Consider the following 25,783-nt stretch of genomic DNA (forward strand, 5'->3'; position numbering starts at 1 on the left):
CATCTGATCTAAGCTTCCTACTCAAGTAGGGTCATCCCAGAGCACACTGTACAGGATTGCATCAAGATATTTCTTGAGTATCACCAGTGAGGGAGACTAGTATCAACAGTCTTCTCAGCTATGTCCAAAACAATACAAATACATCTTTAGCCCTGCCAGAAACATGTATTTCAAAAGAAAAGACTTTTCTCCAGACACCTCTTCCTGAAATTTCTTGGAAGCAATAGTGCGAATGAGTTAACAAGTTGTGCATTTATTGGTCCTCATCCTCACCACATCTGTCCACTTTAATTATAAAACAAAACTGCAAAAGCTCTCTATTAGCAAATCCAAAGTTACAACTTTTATTTCCCAATCTAGCCAATGTTTTGAGTAACTAATTTGATTTCCTTAACAGCCTTGAAAGAAAACTCTGGACATACAGCCCACATCTGCAGTTTGGCCAAGAAGCAGGTGAAATGCATGGGTGCCAAGCAAGAAGGACAAATAAGAAGCACCTATTCTCTATTTCTCAACTGATATGATTCTACCATAAACCTTAAAAAAAAAAATCTTTCAAGGACTACAAAATCCACCAAAGCTTGATAGAGGGTTTTTCTGAGTGAAATCCAGAATCCTTAAGAGCAGCTTCTCATTTTCCTGTAAGAACTGCTCTTGTCACTTACTAAGCTTTCTTTTTGCCACAGCCTTTAAAGGCCAACTGAAGACTTACACCTACATTGTAACTATTAAAAACCTGCAAGATAAGAGTATGTAGGACCTATCCCATGGGGAATTCTGCAAGCAATTATCAGAGCTCTAAAGTCAATGTACCTGAGAAGAAGGAGGCAGCTCTGCTATTATGCACCCACTCTCAGGGTCCTCCACAGAGGAGCACAGGATGTACAGTGGCCATTAGTGGCCTTCTTGGAAAGAATGGCAAAGAGAACACTCCTGATATCAGGACAAATCCATAAATCAACTTTTTGGGGTTTTGGGGTTTTTTTTAAAGTTTAATTTTGGGGTGGGAACAAGTTCTGTGGCATTCATAGGAAAAGGTACGATAGTAGTTTAAGGCTGTTCTACGGCCTGAAGGCCTTTCCATTTCAGTGTGAGGGACCGATGTGCTCAGTCATTCTGGTAGCAGAATAATAACATTAGAAGGTAATACTACTATCCAGTTATTTTTGGGATTGTGTCAACCAGATTTTAATCGTGTTAAACAGCTTACTTATTTTCAGTGCAATATTATGCTCATTTTCTTCTTTCTTGAGGACTGAGCTTGCTGCACTTTTTGTAGAGCACTTAGCACTCAGTTTCCCAGTACCAAGACAGAAAACAGCAATTGCCTGCTTTAAATGTCTTCCTTCATCAGCTGGAAGTCACTAAATGTCTTGCTAACAAGTCTGTGTCAAATATTTAGAACCTCTATTTATATCAAAGCCTTCTTCGGCAAACTTGGCTAGATACTGCCTGGAAAACCTGTATTTATTTAAGCAGTTGCAAGAGACCTAGAAATACATTTCTCAGAATTATGCATCAAACCCCTCAAAACGTAGGTGCAACATTCTTACTATTCCCTACTGCAACTATTCCAATATTTTTATTTTGTATTTATCTCCACTCATCTAGTATATGTATCTAGAGAGATGAGTGCCTTATCAAGCTAAGGCACAAGAGTAAATGACAGAAAATAATTTCAGCAAGATAAAAGAAAGGAAACAGTTGCACTGCTTTCACATATTGGCACTGCTCTGCATCATTATTTTGTCAAACATACATATTCCTCGGTTCTGACACTCAAAACTATCTAGAAAAAGTTGCAGAGCATAAAATCAGCTTCAGTTTGTCACTGATACAACAACAAAGAACCCAAAAAAGAAAATGAACCCACACTCTACACTCCCTATGGTATCCACAAAGGTCTCCTTCTGCTAAAGAAGCTGCACACAGATGTCCAAAACAATGGAAAGTCCCATTTAAGATCAATGGAATTCCATCAACAGAAAAAGCACCTATAAAGATGAGTTTCTTGGCAAACCAGATTGTATAGAAATTTCTGGGTATTTTGGATACATTGGTCAGTTTGCAGTATCAAAATTAATGTAATTTTAGCATTTTATGTTGTTATTGCTTCTCAAAATTGTCTAATCGATTTGCAAAATTAATTTCAGATGACTTTTCCTTGAACTATATTTACCTCAAAATTTACTGCATTCTATTCCTAGAGCTGTGTACTCAAAAGCTTTTTTTTTTTTCCCTCTACTGCTGCATAAACAGGACTGGTAACAGAGATTACACTTCCATTCAAACCTTCCCTTGTGTATCTTACAGTAGCCCTTCAGTTTCTTAGCTTTAAAAGGATGAGCTTGCCTTCAGCAAACACTGAACAAAACGCCTTTAACTGAAAAAAAAAACATACATGCAAAGTCCATACACACTTTCTATCTCCAGACTTATTTTTAAACCACATCTCACCATGTTTTCTAACAGCCTCTATTACCCAAACTTCAGAAATGTAATTTTCACCTCTGAAGTTCTGCTGCTGTTCACAGCCTTATAATAGCAATCATACACCATTATTAAAATTGGAAAAAGACATAAAAAGCAGAGCTAATAATACACAGAATTGGAAGCAAATTTGCTTTTCTTTTGTATCAACTCAAGTATTTTAAAGCACCTTCCCTTAGACAGGAAGAAAGAGCACTTCATAACATGTAGGACTGACTTCTCCATCCATAAGTGACCATTTTAAACATTGCAGTTTTAATATATAGAGAATAAAGGTGTTGTACAAACCTTTAATAATTTTTATTATCTTTCACAGCAGTGGACAGACTGATATCCAGCTAAAAAATGTAATTAATTCTTAAGATAGGTATGTACAGCATGTGCCATACAAAATTAAAAAGGAATCTCCAAAGGAAAAAAAACAGAAAATCATATATCACATGATAACCTTGTCCTTCTAGAATTTATTTTTCATTGTTTTATGCTAGCCAGAATAGAAGGCCTTTTAAGAAATTTAATACCTCTTCAAAGACACATCAGGTTTCTGCATGTAGAATTCTAACAGCTGTTACGTATTATTATTTCATATTTATACCAGCAGTTTTCTTTCTTCCATTTAAAGAGAATAATTTGCATAGAACTGGTGGTTTACCTGTTATATAAAAACATACTGGAGAGTGAAGTGAGGGACAATAAAGAAGTTCACAATAAGCTTGAACTTGGAAAGAAGAGATAAAAACCAGCCTCATAAATGATGTGTTTAGTTTTATTCCACAAAAAAAATTTAAGAGTACGTAATTCTGAAGTGGAAACTACATGTCAAAAAAAAAACAGCCTTCAAGAGTGCAGTCATAGCACCAAAGGGCTACTGGCTCCTCATTTACAAACTAGAATTCTGTCAAAAGCCACAACAACAGAATACAAGGAGGAAAGTGAAAACAGGATTAGCCAACCACTCACTATTTCTTAATTTACTTGAGTAAAAAAAGCACTGTAATTAATGTTAATAGACTAATGTATTGCTTGTTATATCCTTTTCTGTTCAAGAAATACATAAAAACATCTCTTCCACATATTTCACATATTTTTACTGTAGGTTTGAGAATATAATATATCCTTCTTAATGCTATCCTATGCAGACTCTTATGTGCTTTAGCATGAGAAGAAATTAATACAGCCAACTACACTGAAGTAATGTGTCTTCTACCTTCAGCAGGATATTGCATGGTGTTTGCATCCTGTTCTAACAACTTCACAGCTGCAAGATTATTAAGAAAGCTGTGCAACGATATTCTTTAAAAATGGTACCTTTAGACTAAAATTTGGTCTAACTTTAGTGCTTATTTTTCCAGTGACACAAGAAAATATATATTCAGTGAAAATATTAATTGGAAAAAGTGCTGCTGAAAAAAATATCTAACCCTGAGCAAGCAACAGTTGCTGGCTAAAAGACAGAGGTGATGCTGTTCACTCATTCGTATACCCAGCTGATCTGAAATAAGAGACCAAAACACAGAAGGGAAAAGGAACCAGCAGCTGACCTTTGGAACTTCTCAGTCTCCCGAAGGCCAAGTGTCCAACTCTCAAAGCTAGGACAACTCAGCACCAGATTCCTGCCTGAAATGCTGTAATTCTTCTTAGATATCACATGGTTAATATCTGCTATATCCTCATTATTCTGAAAAATCCCCAATTACCACGAAGTTCAGATGAGTAAAACAGGCTACAGATAGACAGCCTTTGCTACTAGGTATAACACTGGTACACACCCCAGATGAAAAGCTTCTGGTGCAAAAGCTCAGCCTAAGAAGCCAAATGCTGAAGCAAATCTATCTCCACCTCCAAACCAAGGTGCTCTACATGACAACCCATGAATGTGTGTCATGAGTGGTCAACTCCTTCAGGAAGATACACAGTTAAGATTCCTCTTATCAGGAAGGCACTGTCCTGATGTCACAATGCTTTAGGCCTTTCCACTTGTGCTGCTCTCCAGTAAGACACTTATCAGCCAGTTCCCACATTCTTTGGAATATTGTAAATTGGGGAAGTTTGGGAGGCTTTTGGTTGGTTGGTCAGGGTTTTTTTACCCCAATCATGCTACTGGACATCAAGAGCTGCTCAACCAAGGCAAGTGGGTCCAGTATCAGGCCATATGGAAACAGCCTTCTGTCAGAAACTGAAATGTTATAATTTATGGTTTAAACATCTTCACTGCCTATTATAGCAAAACTGTACAAAAGCTGCAGAGAAAAACATCAAAAACCTGAATGGAGCCCTACACTGCTCCTTGATGGACTATATGATCTATACAAGAACTTGGTAAAGTAAACAATAAAAGAGGTAAGGCAGTTTAAATTCTACAGAACAAGAACTACTGGAAATAATTTATTTTTTTTTCAAGGAAAAAGAGTTTAAAGAAAATCAAAACAAACCAACAACAAAAAAAAAACACCTCCATTAACCAGCCAGATAAGTACTTCCAACAATATGATACAAAGAGGAGAGGTCAAAACTGGTGAGAAATTTCTGGTTTATTACCATTCTGCATATAGCCCTTATATATAAAAATCTTTAATTCCTGGTAACACTCACTCTTGGTATCAACCAGCAAATGTGAGAAGAAATGGGGCAAGAATTTTTTCTCCTTTTCTTAAAGATTCATGCATGCAGCATTATTTAAGCAAAACTCACACACGTGTGCAGTAGCAATATAGTAAAATAGCAGCAAACTGCCTTCCAGTATTTCCTTACAGTCCCTGATGCCTCTGCCTCCAGAGGCAGGGGTGTCCTTGAGAAGAAAACCCACCTAAACTCACATTGAAACAAAGACCCAGAAGGCTGTACATGGCTTGCTCTGTTGCCTATGAGCACTGTTTTACAAACTAATGCAGTAAAAATTGAAGCTCATTCACTGTCAGCAGGATAGAATGACCAAGTATTAAACACCTACAGAGGTGAATCTCCCAGAAAGATGATCAACCAGCTGCATAAATTTATGAGTCAATGACTACTAAGGTACAAAGTGGGAGGCAACCACACATCCCCTGTTCAACTCAGAGTCACAAGTGCAAATCTTATTTCTGAGGATTTCTCACTTTTACCTGACATAGCTGTTACTAACCAAATGCAGTAGTAATAAAAAAAACAAGAAGATTAAAAATTAAGTTCACTTGATCAGAAATATGCATTACCATTTCAGAAAAATAAAGGCTACTTTTATAAATTACTATTTTTCATATCTTCTAACAGTTCATATTTCAAATTTTTGTTTCAGAAATCCCAATTTTTTCAGATTTTTTTCCTCCAAGACTCTTTAAAATAACAATAAAAAACCCTGCACATATTTCAAAATTAGTTTATGCTGCAAACAACCTATTTTAAAGAATAAAACTGTGATAGTGACTGAAAATGCTCCTCTTCAAAAATTATACCTTCTCAGAATGATATGTATCTGATAGGCATAGTTCCAAGAGAACTTTAGCTCACAGAGTATTTACTTTGTTTTTACTTACTGAAATTCAGAGGAGTGAATTAACTCCTGGCATAGTTTTGGTCTCACTTCTGAGTAATTGCACTTAAAATAACACCTGTGACAGATGAGATTAGAATGATACACTTCTATGCAAGACAGTTAAGTGAAAAGCATGCAATTTTACCATCCCTTTAGAGCAAAATAATGGTCACAGCCTCTGGTGTGCAGTGCAGAACTGTGTCTGCTCAGGACAAGTTCCCTCCTGCATCCTCCCTCCACATCCAACAGCTCAGCTGATAACACACGGCTGATAACACACGGCTGATAACACACACCACTCCCCACCCTGATCCTGAGCCAGCATTTCAACACAGGGCTGCACTGTGTGCTATGCCCAGAGACAAAAAAATTCTCTTTTGGAAAAAAAAAACAAACACCCAAAAAAAGCCCAAAAAAACCAACCAAACAAAAAAACCCCAAACAACCAAAAGCATGAACACTTTGATAAACAGATAAATAGGATGCTTTTGGTTCATGTCAACACTTCTACAATCACATTTTTTCACCTGTCAGGAGGGAGAACTGCTAGACAGTGAGCAGGGTTGTAAGGGCTTGGTGATTTTTTTTTTTTCCTTTGATTTTTCTCACCTTTCCTCTATTTCTCCAAGCAGCAGTTTTAGTAAGCTCTCTCTCCATCAGAAACCATCTGGAACAGATTTTAACTTTGTGCCAAATATTGCCTGGGAATCATTCAGAGAGAGGAGAAGACAAAACACCTTGTTCACCACTTTCTTTCAGTGCTTATGAACAGGAGCTGTGTTTCCCAGCTGTATTTGACAGCAAGAAAATGAACAAAAGATCTGAAGTATAACCATACCACAATCATCATCTTACTTAGAATAAAGTATTTTAAAGCCATATCCACTTTCACGAGCAAATCTGTCTCAATACACTTTACTGCCATGACTAAGTATACAAATATTTCCAAATTAAAAAACATGATGGACACCATCATTGGTATTTTTTCCCATTAGAAAGATAAGTTTCACATTGTAGCTCATTTCAATTTCAGTGCCAACTGAAACTAAATTTATTTATTGATCTGGGAAGTGAAAGAAGATGTCTTCTTATTCCTCCACTGAGGTAGGTGCCCGCAGAAGGGACACTGTCTGCATTCTCACCCTTACTTCAGCAACAGCTCTTCTGTCTCCAAGCTCCTCTCTCTAGGAAAGTAACTGGGAGCTAAAGAAATAACTCTGCTCCTCACTCATTTCCATGGGATGAGAAAAGCATGTTCCCATTACCCCAGACATCTGGAGACAGTAGTCTCGTTCTGCTGTTGCATAACCCTGTCAAGACTCAGACTAAAAATAACAGCAAACTCAGAACACAGATGACAATCAAATGTCACACAGTGCTACTGCTAAACACAACGTCAGCCAGGGACAGATGTGGAGAGAGTTGGGCGACAGAGAGACCTCCATGAGCAGAAGGGGACTGAGACCTTCATTTACAGCTGTAGCTAAGAAGCTACAGACACCAGGAACAGCTATGCAGTCAGATGTTTCCAGCAACCTGAAGTGTGAATTTCAGCACATATAACCATTCCCCCAACACCATTCACACTCATTGTCTTTTAAAATACATAAATCACCATAAGGCAATTGACAGACTGCTAAGATGCAGAAAGAACTAAGTAATTTTTTTTTCACCATCTGTTGCTTACACTGATATCAGCTCTAAAAAACACTGTCAGAAGAATGACATGCTAAAAACTAACCCAGATATATACCTCTGAGGAATATAAACATGATTAAACATCAGAGGGGCGTTAACACTGAAAAATATGAGTGTCATTAGTAAAGTTACAAATATGAATGCAGAGTTTGAAACTCTGCCATTATTTATTCCAGTAGAGGAAAGGATAGATAAACTTCCTTTCTTGGTCCATCACTGAATAAAAAAGACCCAGAGGATTGCAACTGCAAGCTATAAATCTGATGAAGGAGCATTTTAGACAGCACTACAAAGGCACAGGGTTTACCAAAGGAAACAGAATTTTTAAAAATAGGTAGCTCCAGGATATCATCAAGTGCAGAAAGGAGATACAAGCTTCTTGCAATGTCCCTATTCCAAGCTGATGTTGTTTCTATAAAATAATAAATCCCTTTTTGTTTAAAGAACTGTGTATTTCTCTCTCCTTACAAATACATGAGGTAACTTTCATTGAAAGGAGGTTTTGACCTACTACAGGAATCTACTTAGGAATGCCATGAATTTTCTTGCAAATCGTTTTGCGTAACTCGGAATCAGGAAAGGAACCTGAAGAACTAAAAGAGTCACAGAACCCATGGATACATTAGAAAGTTGCTTATAATCTGCAAATCTAATCTGATCATTAAGATTGCCTTTTCTGGAGAAGTAGTACTTAAACTTCTCTGACTCCAAATGAAATTTCACATGCACATGACCACAGACTCTGCAAGAGAGTTCTGCTGGCACAGATGCATTTTAGTGCAGGTTTCAAATGCAACACTTACCTAACATTGGATGAAAAACATCATTCAGATGAACATCATTCAGACAGAACCGTGGTCTTGTCCAGTTTTCACACAGCAAAGTAATAGTTATTTTATTGTAATTGCTCCATATAGAAATTTAAGATAAAAAATAGAACTTAATTGTGCATTTATTTCAAGTAGTAACATTCCCCAGAAAGCACAGGGCACATCTGCATCTGCTTCTACACATTCAAGAAACTTTCCCTACACTCAAGGAGCTGCAGTCTATGGCACTCCCTTCAGGCTGCCAAATCTCCTGTGCATGTGGGAGGCCTTCTGCCATGTATCGATTTTCTTTTGTACAGCATCTGTAGCAATGTTTTCTTCCCCGGGAGTATGTTTTGAAGAAACTCCCCCAGACTTTTGATAAGCTCTCAGCCAAATTTTAAGAGCAAGACTGGAAATTCAAAATGATTTAATACCTCTTTCATGTTTATAAAACAAACCATTGTGTCCTTGTCCAAGAATATTTGAATGTGGGAAGTTAGAAGAAGTTTAACTTGAAGCAAACTTCCCACGCAGTTAGTAATTCTAATCTGTTTATATCTAGGCTCAATATAAAGTCTGACTACGTATCCCTCTGGAGTCAAGCCACTGTCCTGGAGACACCAAATAGTATTATGCAGCATCCTACCAGAATAAAAAATAAAGCAGTCATCCAACCAAGGAAATCAGGGTCCAGGGCTCACCAGTATAGAACTTCTGGGGCTCTCAACTTAGCCAGTTGCAAAGTAAAGGATTTTTTTGTTCCAGGGGAAGACAGAGAACAAAAACTTGTCATCATTAGGCATGTTCTGAACACAAGGAGATAGGTACAGTAAATTTAAGGGTCTCAACATGAATCTTCATTCAAAAAACACAATATTGTACTTATCTCATTTAAGGAAAACCAAACTAAAACAAAAAACACAAAAAATCAAACAAAAAACCAACCAACCAAACAGAAAAAACAAACAAACAAAAAATCAGCTTCTTTTTGATTGAGCAAGATCTCAAATTTGGAGAAATGAGTCCACTGAGAATCTCAGAAGATCTGTTCTTGAGAAACAGCCAAAGTATACATCCTGGAGGATTAAAACTTAGTGAAGAGCAAATTAAATTTGATTTAAACATATCCCAAAAATTTAAGAAATATAAAAACACCAAACTGTCTTTCAAGTTTAAAAAAAATAAAAATTGTTTTTCTTTACAATCTCTACAGGGCAGCCAATGATCCCTTACAGACAAGAGCTCTACATACAGTGATGATAACAGTAGAAAAGGCTTACATAATCCCTGTGATTTTATTTATGAGCACTTCCATTAGTAGAAATTCTTATCTGGTTAATAAAGTATATTTGTCAGTCAACTGACAAAAAAATTTATACCATCTGAGAACACAAACATGGATTTCAAAGTGGTCTTTATGAGCAAACTGACCAGAATTAGTCTTGGATGTAGGTTATAGCTCCATAAAAGTGCCAGAATAAGTAGAATGCTGGGGTTTGCTCAAACACAAGGATTCTCTTCATTAACAGTTTGACCAATGTGTAACAGCCAGTCAGTGTGTCAGGAGTACTCTTATTTGCCATGCTTGAAAATAACTAGCTTCATCCATTGCCACATGGTCTTAAGTGATGGAAGTGGGAAGATAAAGCTGCAGAAAGAAAAACAGCCGCTACGAACAAGCTTGAGAGATACCTAACTCAGTAATGATGCTCTGTTATTATGTTATTATGTTATTGGAAAGTTCATTTACCACAGAGGCAAGAGTAAGTAGGAGCAATAACAATAATAATTATAAAAAGGATTTATGGAAATAAATTAGTTGTGGTTTGTTTAGTTGTTTTTTTTAAAACCAAAGGAAAATGAAAACTATTTTTCAGTTTGAAATCAGGGGAGAATGATGCTGGAAATGTGAACTTTTTCCTGTTTTATCCATTCATATAAGATTCCCCTCTCTCTCATAATTAGATATCCACTTCTAAAAGCACTTCAGTGCATCATTATAGTTAATTTTGAATATTCGCTGCTCCCACATAATTTTCTTTCTCTTTGTCACTAAACAATTTTGACAACTAATTTTTTTAATCTAAAACTTCCAAGTTATTCCATTATAGCTACCAGAAAATATACCCTTTATAAACAAACACACAATTGCCAAGGCTGCCTTCTCAGCTCTTCGATCAGAATAAATGCATATTAACAGCAAAACTCCCATCATCGTCTTAATTGGTAGCATGAATAAATTAGGAGCCTGTTACCAACATATGCTAAAGTAAGCTGGAGTTAAGTGTGAATACCTAACAAGAACAGATCATGAGCAGGACCAGAAAATATTTATCCTTTCTTTAGGGCATCATGGTCTACTCGTAAAAATATCAATCCTCAACAAAAAATGGAGTGTGGCTTCACTGTCCCCACACTACCAAAGAACATTACAGAGCAGACAACTTCAGTGCACAAGACTATTCACAGTAGAAAAAAGGGAAATATCCTTATCTAGTTTATATAGGTAAGAAACCAGCCCAGAGAAAATTGCTTGACTTGACTACATTTACATGACAGCCCTGCAGCAAAGTGAACCCAAATTCCCAAACCTAAACATGCAGTTCCAAGAACAAAAACATGCCACAAAAATTTATTATTGCCTCTCTTCCTAAGTGGTGCTAGATGTATATAAAAGCAAGACTTTACTCTAAAGTCAGTATTTATTTTTTTTTTATTCACAAGAAACTTAAGCCCAAAATACTCCCTTAATCATATTCACATTGTTTTTCTGGTAGATCTCCCCATTCTATTTGTGTCGCTTTCTGTTTGAAAACATCATAGACTGAGTCACAAGTTCTAACTCTACTTGTCACAATATGCTGTGCTGCACTGCAGCATCTGACCACTCCTCAGGAAGAAATGAACATGTGCCAAATACAATCACACCTTTTGAGAAACCGCAGGTGGTAAAGAGATAAGGATCAGTTCAACAATTCAGCTCCAGCACAGGGGGCCAAAACGGTTTCCAGCCTTCAAGATGAGAGTCTTAATGCTCCTTACCTGTGTCCAAATGTATTCATTAGCAGCCTTACATGGGATCTTAAAAGGGGATAGCCCTATAGCCATAGACCCCTTCCTTCAAATGGAAAACAACAGTGAGAATATATTTACAGGAAATCATAAATCTAGTATCAATGCCTCTGTATTTTCAGCTGTATCTTGTTTATTTCTGCACTTTGAATAAGCACGTCAACTTTCAACAAGCTCAAAAAAAAAAGTGCAACATTATACCCATTATAATAAATGGCACATTTGATTTCCTGGGAGTCTTGTGTTTTAAGCCAACAGGCTGGTTTAAATTTGAACTGTTGATATCACTCAAATAATATATTAACCTTTAAGAAAAGATCAGTAGATGCAGTGTAAGTCATACTTAACTCCAAACCATTGGGTGGTTTTCCTTTTCTTCTACGCTAACAGTCATTGAAGTCTTTCCCTTCATCTTACTCTCTTCCCTCCAATTCACAGCAATACAACAAAAAAACAGCTCAAATTTAAAGGATAAAATTTCAACAAACATTATACAATGAGTCAAAGCAATCATTGCCTTTAGTGGTTAATAGTACAGAATCTGATGCTTGGTTTACCTGAACTACAAAGAAACACAGGAAACCCGGGGAGCTCATACAAATCAGCCCAGTAAATACCCTGATCCTGCACTCTTTACACAAACATTTCTGTCCTCTTTCCCAGGACCGTTCCAGCAAAAGCAGATGAATTCACAAACTTTACCAGTATCCACAATCTAGTAGCTGAATTTGCTTGTGCCTTAGACAAAATACTCTTCTTGCTCATAAACCACTGTAATCTGATCAACTGCAGTGACTCAAATCCATCATACCAAACTCCCTCTGAAAACAGGAACAACCAGCTAGAAACCTGTCCTTTAAAAATATTTTTGCACTGTGCTAAGTGACCCTTAACCAACAATATTAGATGCAAAAAATGTGACCATCTCAAAATGTCCAAGAATACTGTTTTGCTGTGGGTGTAATTTTTAAAAGCAAAGAGATTTCTAGCTCAAATCCATTTACTGGCATGGCAAGACAACAGCTGTGTGTGCCATGTTCTCACTCTCTCAATCAGCAGACAAGAAACTGGTAAATTGGTCTCTTTTAGCCAAAAGTGCAAGAATTAAAAAAAGCAATTCCAGAAGGGGCCAAATACTGAATGGCTTCAACTGAAAATGGGAACTGTAGTCCAACATATCCCAAAGAAGAAGAAATGTTATTTTGGTGTCTGGAGACAGTTTGAGTCAAGCTTGATAAGAATAATTCTTATCTCTGAAGTGTTTTGTGAACATCACCCTGCACTGTACAGCCCAACAAGACTGGTTTGTGGATGATCATACAGGGCACAAACGGCAAAGCAACCAATGTGCCTGCCCAAACAGAGTTACAGTTTTAACTCCAGATTTTGGAAACATGCAAAACATATCTGAGATTATGCATGAGACAAAATACTAAGTCATTTTATACATTTCATTAATTTAGCTCATCTCTCCTGCCAAAAATGCAATCACCTTCCAGCACATGAATGTCAGCCAGGTAAGCCAAAAGCCATTTATCAACTTTTAGCTAAGAAATATTTGAAGAGCTTAAAAAAAGCCAAGTATTAAAATGCAGATTGGAACAAGCATGAATGCTTTGATTATTACGTGGAGTTCTAGAGTGGAAGGAAAGAGGGGAGCACATCCTGTTTTGAGGTTAGGAAAAGTTGGCAATCTGAATCTGACCCCCACCCTTTTTTGTGAGATCTCTGCATAATAAATTCAACAGAAGAAAGCTTCCATTCTCCTCCAGAAATCCTGTGCAAAGGAGTAAAGAAAAGTAGGTCCTCTACTCCATTTTTTTTCAGTCATCCACAGGATTTCCAAAAATAATACCTGCCCAGATGTTGAATCAGACTTTCAGTTTATTTGCAGGCAGCAGAATCAGTAGATTTGAAATTAGCTTCAGATGCTGTGAGTGCGGAAACATCACTTCCCTCCAAATTCAACATCTAAAAGTTTTTTTGCATTTTTATGCTTATGTAAAAAAAGAAAATTTATAGGCCAAGAATTAATCTATGAGCTCTAAATCAATGCTTCTTTCAATATCAGGACTTCTGGACTCAAAGAAATCTTTAATCATGGTCAAACCTGGGCACTAATTGTACCCAAACATTCCACCTCAGCCACCTGCACTCCTTATTTTACCAAAAAAAAACCCACAAGCAATATTATAGAAGCTACACCTGGTACTAAAAATGACAGACCATCTCAGATACAATAATTAAAAATATTTCTGTCATTTTAGATCAGTTTTTTCTTAGTTCAGTGTTGAGATTTATTCTCGACCCTTCCAATCCCATATTTTTCATTTGATTAGCAAATTTAACCTCAAAGTTGGGCAAAGAGATGGAGCCTGTATCTCTAATTCTTGATTCTTACTTTTGGGAATGCCAAAATTCCCCTCAAAACAATAACCAGCCTTTCCACTAGGTAGGTATGCTACATTCCTGCAACATGGGAAAGGTTTGCCTTAGGAAAGTACATTTCGTGGTTCCAACATCTGCTATTTCTTCTTAGTCAAAGCACATCCAGAGCATACAAAAATACAATTGCAGCATATTCTCAAATATCTGGATGCTTCTATTAGAAGAACAGTTTATATCTGGGAAACGAGGATTTAAAATAAACATGGAGCCAAATCCTAAAGCCTTTAACCTGGGCAAGCTTCCATTCCCTGAAGTACAACAGAGTCAAATTCTTCTGTTTTTGTTAGATTTGTACAGATTTAAATGGATCTACCCACATTTCTTGAATTCAGATCTATTAATTTGAAAGTTAAGACCATCTTCTAGTGAAAATGGAGAAAGAACAAAACCCTAGCCCAGGATTATTTCAATATGAAGCATCAGGTCTGCTAACCAAAACAAGGAAAACAATACATTTAAATAGCACTACAATACTGCTATTATTCCAGTGGTCTTGAACTAACCTCTTTGTAACTACTAACAATCCTCTTAAGAACAACTAAAGACAAAGATAATTCTCTGGAATACCAAGAAAGACAATATATCTTTTTAAAATGCTTTAATTATTCGTCTCAACATATAATCCATTTGTCTATAAACCCAGAAAATGACACATGTTAAAATCCATGTCACCATGGACACTTCTTCATGCCCAAGGAGGACTGCCCTCAGGTATGGGGGCATGAAACACATCACCAGAAACATCATCATGCAAAACAAGCTAGGCAAGAGGAGGTAATTTTACAGTCTGTGTCTGTACAGCTGAAGGAATAATCAAGCAAACCAGACTGTACTACTGAGACAGTCCATGGGACTCTGAAGATGCATATGACTACTTTTCAAAGAAACTAAAGCAAAATATTTGCGTGGTTTTTTGGAGGCAGGAGAGTGATGCACAGATGCAGAGGATCAAGGTTATAATAAGCAGAAATCAATTCTGAATGCTGCACTTTAGCTATTCCTGGAGCCTCCTTTATTTTTATTTTTTTTTCTTGACAAATGTTCCTGAAACACAAGCAGCAGTAGCACCAGAAAAAGAAAAACCCAAATAATATCTTTCTAATAAAAATAACAATTTTTGTAAAAGTGATACATGTACATATGCTAAATAGACTAAACCAGCCATCCCCTTTGCCGTGGTTTAACCCCAGTCAGTGGCTAAGCACCAGAGAGACGCTCAGTGACCACCCCTCCACCCCACACTGGTGAGACAGGGAGAAGAATTGGAAGAAAAGGTAAACCTGGGGATTGAGACTAGAACATTTTATTAACTGAAATAAAGTAAAATATAGTAGCAATAATAATAATTATATATATATATATATATATAAAATACCTGAAAAAAAGTAAAATGCAGTAGCAGCACTAATAATTTTAGGAAAAGAGAAAAAGTAATGAAACCCAAGAAGCACAAGTAATGCACAACACAGTTGCTCAGCATGCACTGACCAGTGCCCATCCCATCTCCAAGCAGTGATTGGTGGCTCTCAGCCAGCTCTCCCCAGTTTGTACACTGAACATGACCTCCCTATGGCACAGAATATCCCTCTGGCTGCTTCAGGACACCTGTCCTGCCCATGCTCCCCATCAGCTTATTTCTTCACCTGGTCCCTGGCAGAGCACGAGACACTGAAAATACCTGGGGCTTACAGCAAGCACTACAACCAGAACATCAGTGTGTTATCAACATTGATCTCACACTACATCCAAAACACAGCACTGGGACAGATGTTATGAAGAAAACTAACTCTGTCCCAGCTGGAAGCAGGACACCCTATATCTAATCCCTAAGGTATAAGGATATCAGTTATCTCAATATCTGGAGATCAAAAGTTGTCACTTAGCATGTTACAAGTGAATTCTTCCAGCTCTACCTTGTGATACCAAACATGCTGGTTTCCTTCCCCCACCTTGCAAAAATTATTATCCTTGCAAAACAATTACACATTAACACTACAAATTTTGGGCGACAAAAAAGTCATCTCCATTGATAATCATTTTATTCTGCTTTATTCTTACACAAGCTACTGTAGTTCCAAGGCAATTGCAGCTACTATTCCTTTCAATTTGTTCTCCAGAAAAATACTGAGCTCAAACCACTAGTTTTCTCTTCACAGAACTACCAAGCAAGCATCACGATCTCACAGTACTCAAACTTTCATAAGCATCTCAAAATCCAAAATAAAAAAAAAGCCAAGAAACCCTCACAAGAATTCTTCTGAAATATTTATACTGTTTATTCATCAGTACTACATAATACAAACTTGTGACACTGTCTGTGTAATCTTTTCCATCACATTATTTACATTTAAATCATGTTTTATGCAAGTTGGCATTCAGTTAAAGAGACTCCACTAGCCCTGTGTATATATCTCTTGTGCCATTGAGCCTGGATATAGCCACATAGTTTTGGACTGCAAAAATAATAACAAAACGCTGGAGGTAGTTCACAGAGCATATTACTGGGGAAAGAAGTTAACTGTCTCTGTCAAGATGAAGAGAGATTAATTGTTTGACTAAGTCAAAGAGGAAGGTTCTATAAAAAGACATCTGAAGAGCAGAGCACACCACGCAGGAAGAGGGAGTGCATCACATACTGGATTACTAAGTGAACTGACCTCATCTGGATTGAAAAAATAGGTTGTTTTGTGTCTCTTCTTCAGGAACCCCACACCTGAAACCAATACAAGGTGTGCTACTGGTGGACTTAGCACTGTTCAGGAGCCTAGGAATTACATTTGAGCAGATTACTAGAAATTCTGTGGCACTGTGTGATTTCCCATTTTGTATAAAATCCCTCAGGAATGTGAAAAAGGAGGTTTCTTGTCAAGAAAAATCAATTGCTATAGAAAGTTTCACCACTACATCAAGCTTTGGAGCACAACATGGGCAGCAGGTTTAGCCATAGCACCAAATCATTTTAACCCAAATCAATAAGGAGTGAGAAACTAAAGCTGAGTAATGGACCCAGAGGCCTTTTACCCAGAGCAGTCTGCAAAATGCAGTTGCTGAACTCACGTTAGTGATGACTGATTAACTGAAAAGCAGGTTTATTTTCCAGTTTGTTCAGGCCACTGAACTTCATTAGAAGCATGAAGAAATCAATATCACTTTGTAGTAATATCTGTTTTAACTAACTGACATCTCCCCAAAAAGAAGAAATTTGGGTTGGAAGATTTCCCAGCTGGCTCAGCTGAGAAGAACAACTTTTTATTTACTAGTGTGATCTTACAGGTCTTCTCTATCTCTGCCTTCTGGGGTTAACTAAAAAAGCAAAGATGTAGCAAGTTACCCTAATTCATAGTGAAGAATGTAAGTTGTGACACAATGACAGATAGTTAAATCCCTGCAGGGTGTTAAAGCTCAATGGCAAAATACCAAATAGCATGAAGTCATAGATGTTAAGCAATTAGCTATTATTTCTTCTAGTTTGGTCTCAAAATAAAACAAAGACAGGAAGGGGGGAAAAAGGGCACATGAAACAGTCTAACTCAAAGCAAAATATTTAAAATTATTTTAGAAACAAGGGATGGCCATTATTGCTTTATAATCTAGTGATACTCTCCTAAAAGAAAACATCACCTCCTCACTTTGGCTCACATGAAAAGAGCAATCCTGCTTCCTGACAGGTTACACACTTCAACTACCCTTGAAAATACATATTTGGAAAAAAAAATAAAAAAATAAAGGTTATTTATTTGGAATTTTAGTTTAGAATTCAAATTAAATCTTCAAAGTGAGCATAAGGACACTGAAATCTTTGAAATCCTGGTTTTCTGTTTAAGCAATTAAAAAGATACAGCAACTCACAAGTTCTAATGCCTAAACCTCCCTGTGCACAGAGACAGTTCTCAGACAAAGCTTCTGTTTGGGCTCATCTCTAATTTCTATGATTAGTGCAGTGAATGTATGCATCAATACTCATCTGGGATTTGTTCTACTGGATAGAAGCATGCCCCTCACAGAAACACTAACAAGGAGTTTGTCTTTAGATCAATATCTGGATCCATCTGTGGACATTAACTTAAATAAGAATTTGTATCTGCTTATTGGAATTTAATATCAAATTCTGTCTTTGGTAGAAGTGGCATTAAAATCTGATTCATATTGCTCCAGACCTTTTTAAATGAAAATACAAGTCTAAAGTACACTGTCAGATGCATGCCTCCATACTGGTCTCCTTTACTATTATTATTATTTTACAGTGTTTCCTGCATTTTCTACTTCCTTTTATCTCTGTGAAGTTTTTCTTCATTAATACTTTTTAAACCAGTGAGTGCAGGTCTTCAGCCACTTTCACCTGAAAAATCTAATGGAGGCACCCTCTACAAATTTGACAATTTCTCTTACAGGCAACTTTTCAGTTTTCCATTTTAATTCATCAGTTTCACAGCATCCTCTGCTATCGGAGCTCTTTGTTCTTTCTATGCATCTGTGTAAATATAATTACAGATATGGTAACTGAATTCAAGTTTTGGCTGATATTTCAGAAAAACAAAACCAAAACCAACCAAACCAGAAAAAACACCTACCCTCTAATGCATACCACCATGATTTCAGCTACTTCATGCACAAACATTCTCACCTTTTGCTTGTAACCACCTCCACCACTCGTTTTCCACACAAAAGGTTAGTAATGACCAACCTGTGGCTTCATTAGCTCACACACCTCATGAATAATCCAAGGGCAGCTCCAGGGCTGGAGCTACGTAACAAAACCAAGAGTAAAAAATAATGAACCTGCAGAAGCTCAATGACCTTGGGACACAGGCACACAGTGCCACCCTGGTTGCTTCCTGTCACTGGGAAGCCACTGACACCTTCCATGAGCTCACCAGCCCAGGCTGGCTCTATTCCATTACCTATTCAAGAAACGGGCTTCACTGGCTTTCAGCTAAATGAAAATTCCAGTAACAAGTTACATGTCAACTGCCTAATGACAAGAAAACAATAATTTATAAAATGTTGTACAGGGGGAAGACATTTAATCACTCTCTACATAAAAGCAAGAAGTTTTTAAAGGTATTTTTAACAGAAAAACACAAGGGAGTTTTGTTCATGTCTTGGAAGTTGACAACAATTTCACCTAAACCCTCAAATAAATTAGCTAATCTCCATCATTCTAACACTCAAAACAAATATATTCAGCATACCAATAAATTATCACTGATTTCCTTCATTTATGTAAATTATAATAATTTAAATACAATCCGAACTTGAAATTTATTCTAGAATGCATACTCCTTTAGAGAAGAATCTTTAAATCATTCACCCTCTTCACATATGGTTAAAAAAAGCAAAGATTCATTATTAGCAGCTTCATAAATATCTTCTTGCTGCATTAATTAATTTGTAAGTTGTTTTGACATGAAAAACTTCTACTGAAATTAAAATAAATAAATAAATAAATAAATAAATAAGGAAAAAAAAGCGCACTATCCCTTTTTCTCTCTTTGTCCAAATTCCAACATGGCTTAAAGAAAGACTTGTGCAGACTTACTGCCCAGAATAATATTGTGAAAATTATGATTAGCATGTTACAAAAATGAAACACTACCCATTATGTGTTTATTTATGAGATTTTTAATTTGCTTCACAAACAGCTTAAAAGGATGGCCATAAGCAAGACAGGAAATACCAAGAATTTCGACCATCATCCACAAGCATGCTAATGTGAAACAGAATTTGTAAGAATACAGAAAACAGTACAAATTAATCTAATTTAATCCTGTAGCACCAAAACGTAGCTGTATTTGTAAGTGGAAGTAAGTTAAGGCCCTGAGAAAGAATATAAAGATCTGAGACCTAGTTCCAAATCACATTCATCTCAACAGGAATCTTTCCAGGACTATCCTGTCTCCTAAAAAACATTAAAACACAGGTGATACGATATTATGATAATAACACATATTTTGACTCAGAGAGGTTAAGAAAACCTTATTAACACTGATATCACTTAATACTGATGATAATTTACTTGCCTTTATCTCTGAAATAGGCATGCATGCAAAGTAATTTGTTTCACACAATGATCAGTGCAGCTGAGACAAAGTATTAGACGCTATTTTTGAGTGAGAACTGCAGTGAAACAGGCACTGTTTGTATTACAGCTTGCCAAACATAAGCTACCTAACTGAAAGATATCAGAAGACATGAGCCTATCCAAGTTTTTCTTCCTACCTGCCTAACTATTCCTCAATTCCTGACCTCACCGATTTTCCCTGCAAGAACTCAGTCCCAAGTTTTAGCTCCTAGAAGGTGACAAAATGTCTAGCAAACTTTCAAAAAAAGAATATTAGAAAAAAATTACAAAATTAATTCTTGTCTCAGCTCACTAGTATGAACAGGCCAACCAGAAAATCTCTAGCTAATTTTGCTATCACATGGTGCAAAAGTGCAAGTATCTGCAATTTTTTGGACCTACACTGGACTTCTTAATGAATCATCAATGCACTTTGCCACCAAAACCACTGACAACAGTGGGACCTCGCTTAATTATTATGTGCCAGAGAATTATTATGTGCCAGAGAAATTTTTCTTGCCCTTCAACCACAGCTCAGAGCATGAAGAAAAACTAAATCTTCACCAGTGTGTGGGGGTGAGATGCCAAGCATCCATGTGTTCTTCCCTGACAAAAGTAAATTTGAGGGCATTCAGAAAATGCTCACTGGAAACACCTGTCCCAATGCTATATCCATCTGCAAATATTTATCCAGTACTTTTATGACATTTGTGCTTGCATACAGAAGGTCTGAAAACAGGCTGAAACACTGACAAGTAAAAATTGAGTGAAAAAAACACAAAAAAAATTGAGCAAAAAAAATGAGCAAAAAATACTTAGGGGATGTATTTCACTCAAAACCTGCATCATAAAATACTTCTCACAAGTTAAGAATAACCTCTGTTAACCTAGATGACTGCAGTATTTTACAAGGACACACTCCTGAATTATACAAGACTCAAATCACTGCCTTCTCACTTGGCACATCTAATGTAAAACATAAACCAAACCCACTTTTCACATAATGTCCTCTTCCCTCCTCCTTCCTGCTCTCCATTTCCCAGACAAACCATTTCTAGTCCAGCTGTACTGGTATCCATCACCTCTGGGCACTCTGGAAAGAAAACAAGCTAGGAGGCCATGAGAAGGAGAGATGGTTACAGCTCTGGTAAGCATTAAAGACATTATCTGTGGGAAAGTTACACTAGATCCATCACCTCACATCGCACTTGGAAGAGCTAGGACTGCTATCCCTGCCATTTACACCTCATTCCCTTGTAAAGACAGAGGTGTGTGCATGAAGATTAAATGGTAACTGGCAGAAAAGCGCCTTTAAGAAAAAATCATCATGATTTCTTTATGTGTATAAACCTTTCTGAACCCAAGTCTCCTAAACCAAAATTAAATACAAGGTGTACAAGGGCTTGTAGCATTTATGGAGCTCAGGAAATTCCCAGATTTCCTGAAAATGGTAATGGCCCATGGATATGAGCAGCTTGAAAGCTACAAGGCAAAAAGACCTTCCAGCATTCTTCCTGCTCATTACTAATGTTAAGAACACTGTCTCTAGTAGAAAAGACTATGGTTTTTTCCTACAGTATTTTGGACATACACAGGCATCTATGGCCTGAGACATAACAGCCAGCCACAGCTAGGACTACTTTAAAATTTCGGAGAGCTAGAAAAGACAACAATAAATGCTCTCAAAAAAAAAAAAATAATCTATAGAGTCTACCTTTATATTTATAGACCAGGAAGCTTGCAAGCTTCTCTGAAATTGAGTTTTGCTTGCATCACCCTCCCTCACCATCTTGTCCCTGCTTTCCCTGGATGCCTACACAGCTGCTTATGCTCTTCTTTTGCACCGCTAAGAAAACCTGCTAATTCTATCCAGTGAGGTAGAAGTGAAGCATATCCCTGTGGCCCTTACTGAGACACAAGGAAAGGGGAAAAAAAAATAAATCTGAATTTCCATAACAGGATGCATGAGAAGCATTGGTTTAAGTCAGCTCTCCAATCCCAAAATCTAAGCTCCTATTAACCAATACCAACACTTAAGTGGGTGCACATGCTGCAAATGGCCTTCATCTTCAGTATCTGCACAGCTCATTTGTGGCTTCCAGTATTTCAAATACCACATTCAGAGTTAGAAGCTCACCATCAAATGGGATCAAATATTACTTTGCGTTAGCATTTTTTAATGAATATTTAAATAAACCCTGAGAAACCAGATCTGAAAATGTAATATAACAGAAAGCTAGAACTTTAATAAAAACAAGCCATTATTACTAATAAATTATACTCTGAGTTATGTCAGATGGCTGAAAGGCAAACATCTAGATACAAGGATTAATTGTATTTTTCTTAATCTGTAATTTGAGTTAAAAATAAAAGGCTCAGCATTATGACTTTAAGTCTTCAGCTGCACTAATACAGCCAAATATTAAAATGAATATGATGCAAAACAGATTTTGAAAAGGATATTAAAAGAATCAGAACTACATTTGAAATCTCATTTGATTTCCCAAGCTGACTCTTCAAAAGGTTTGCAAATGCCAATATATAAGTCTTTCTCTGTCCAAAATCTACCTTTTTAATATAAGTCATTAACAAAATTCATTGTGGTGTTTTGCTTCGGTGGATATTTTTAAATAGGTATTTAATAGTTTCTACATAAAATACTGTAACAGATATTCACAATCAGCCATCTCCAGGACAGCTGTGTTTTTAAAATTAATGTTATTTCAATTTCAATGCTTCTTTCTGGTCAATATAACTGTTGTGAATATGAATATATTCTGATTAATTCTACAGATCTGCATAAAATGGGATGATTTGTAAAACCTCTGCAGTATTATGTTCATGTCTCAAATGAAGAGAAGGTCAAAGTACAACATCTATAGAATGTTTGACAATTATAACATTGGTAGTTACTGATATACACAGGAGACTTACTAGTCAACAATGTAACAAATAAAAAGTAATGTGAAAAATAATTAATCATTGACCTTCCTAAATGTCATCAATATTTTCAATAATTTCAACTAATAAAAGTCCTGTTTCAGATTTGTATATTCCCGTAAACATGGCGTAGACGTCTGTTCAGAACCGCCAAAGATAGTTTCCCTTGGTTTTCTAAATGCCATAACACAAAGAAATGCTCTAATATGGATTCATTCCAATTGATATTAAGATTACAGATGAAAGCACCTTATTTTCACCTGCTTGAAAAACTGTGTTTATAGTTTAATATGCAGAATATTTGCATGCTAAGTATTGTAAATGCTTTGCCCCTCTGTTCCCTAGTTAAACATGAGATACCTAATTCCTAGACTTATGTTTTATCAGAAACTACTTTTCACATTCTTTTTGATAGCTTAAGCCTGGAATAATTCAGTTAGACAAAATAATTACATTTTTTAGTCAATATTTCATGACCTTACCTACCTCTCTTGAAGCAATAATCTGCCCAAAGACACAGAATAATGAATCATTCATACCTAACTGCAATATGAAAGAGTAGAAAATCCTCCTTTAGAAGAAATTAAACCTGATCCTCTAATTGACTTGCTTGGAAAAGATTTAATGTCAAATAAAAGTCGTATAGAAGAATTAATTGGGGGATTCACTGAAGATATAAAAGTGAGGGGGGGAAAGGATGTGAACAATTTTGCTTTGGAAAGTTCACCTCTAGGCTCAGGCCTTTTGGACGGATCATAAAGCCTCTTCTGACTGCACTGTACTGATGCCAGGGACCTGGGAATTACTGCAGGTGCCAGGCAAGGGCCTCCCCCTCGCTTCAACACCCTCTTGCTGCCTGAAGATGGGATGGAGAGACATTTTGGGAAGAAGGAGCCTGTGAACTGCAATAGCCTTTGCTATCAAATTATCACTGTCTATTAGGAATGTGCTATTGACGTACTGTAAAACAGCTGAAGCCCTGGCCATTTTCTTGTTCTGTAATGCAGCAAACACATCATTTCAGTCACAACAAGTGGAGCCTGCTTGTAATTAAACTAACATCTGTTGATACTTAATCCACTTACTCAACTTCTAATACATGCAAGCTTTTTGCATTAATCTCTTATCCATAAGGATGTTCTTTGACCTGTACTTTGGCACTAGGAAGTCAATGTTGACTAATCTTGACTATAACCTTAGACCCCTGTGCTTTGGAAATTAATTTTTGCCCTGAGATTTTCACTCTCCTGTTTAACAAATGATACAAAACTAGAAGTTCACCGTATTTGTAAAGATTTATTTGTTGTCCTATTTCTAATAGAACTATTGCATGCTTCATTTAGTCCACAAGCTACATTTCCTGACTTCCAGGGCTCATAAAAAGCAGGGAAATTCAGATTGATAATGATTTATATATTGGGTTTGTATTCTCTTGCACATTAGCACGTTTTTGTAAATAGGACAGGTGGAAGGAGATAAGAAGCATTCTGTGTGGATTTTCACAAATTTTATCTTCATTTCTGATAACAGGAGTTCTCTCTTTAGCATCTCCCTACAACACAAGTTTGCCAGAGGACCTTTGCCAATATGTTTAAGGGCTAAAATTGTTTCTATTTTGGATTTTTGGGGCCTTTATGGTAGGATGGTTAGAAGCTAGGTAAAATGAGAAAAAACAATCATAACCATTTGGGCAATCAACTTGTGGTGCACAAATCCTCTTAGAGGACAGAATCCACCACAACAAGAACTGTCAAAGTACTAACTCAGAATCAATGAAGATTTTTGTAAAATAAGCAAAAGATTTCTGAAAAGCTTGGATAGTAGCAAAACCCTTAGCTCTAAGGACATTATCCTCAGTATCCTCAACCTATTCCTGAATGGCAATAAATAGAACATAAGAGTCCACTGTAAACACCAATAGGGTTATATACATCAGAAACCATGAAAAATGTATTTTGCAACCAAAGGAATGCTAAAAAAAAGGTATTATGCAATTAAGTTGGAAGACCTTTTCATACTCCACTTTTACATGTAAAAGAAAAATGAAAATTTCATTGCTTTTCTTTTTACCCTTTCTTTTTAATTGCCTTCACTGCATCATGCAGTATAAGGATTACATCACAGGCCCACAGGGAACTATGTAAACAGGTGGGAAGTAGTTTGGAAAAGTCACTAGATTACCTGCACCTGCAAATTATGCTCTGAAAATAAACAGATGGCAATTCAGCTTTTCACTGCTGCCTCCTCCACACCCACCTCCAAGTGCTCTGGTAATGTATCCAACTGAATGTTCATTCTGCATCTCTAAGCAGAGAGCTGCAAATAATGGGAAATTTTCTTTAAAACTGGAAAATATGTTTAACTATTCCACATGAATATCAAGTTTATATGGTCTTAAAATACGCATAGTAAAAAAAGGGATTTAAATAAGAAGAATCATTAATCTTGATGCAAATATCCATGGAAAAATTTGGTCCAAACTAACATAAATTCTTGTTTAGCAATGCATTAGTTAAGAATGTCTGCATTCAGGAGCTTTCAATTAAAGGAAGAGGAATTTAAGATGCCTTATTTAATGACAGTTCTGCTCTGTAAATATGATAGAACAAACCAACTCTTGTTTAAGAATGGAGATGCATTTGAAAGAAAAGGTTAAAACATCAGAATTATTTTTTCAAGACTTTACAATCTCCTTTCTTCTGTTTTCTTTCTTCATCAAAACAAATAAATAAAAATTATATTAATGTCATA

At 36.5% G+C, this 25,783-nt stretch overlaps 1 protein-coding gene across 6 annotated transcripts in view; it reads right to left on the reverse strand.

Moving 5' to 3' along the window:
* The window catches only part of PIEZO2 (piezo type mechanosensitive ion channel component 2), a 286,113-nt gene that overhangs the window by 235,287 nt on the left and 25,043 nt on the right, over positions 1-25,783 (reverse strand). The window lies entirely within an intron of this gene.

Source organism: Cyanistes caeruleus, chromosome 1 (assembly GCF_971803275.1).
Source record: "Cyanistes caeruleus chromosome 1, bCyaCae1.hap1.1, whole genome shotgun sequence".
Taxonomy (NCBI): Eukaryota; Metazoa; Chordata; class Aves; order Passeriformes; family Paridae; genus Cyanistes; species Cyanistes caeruleus.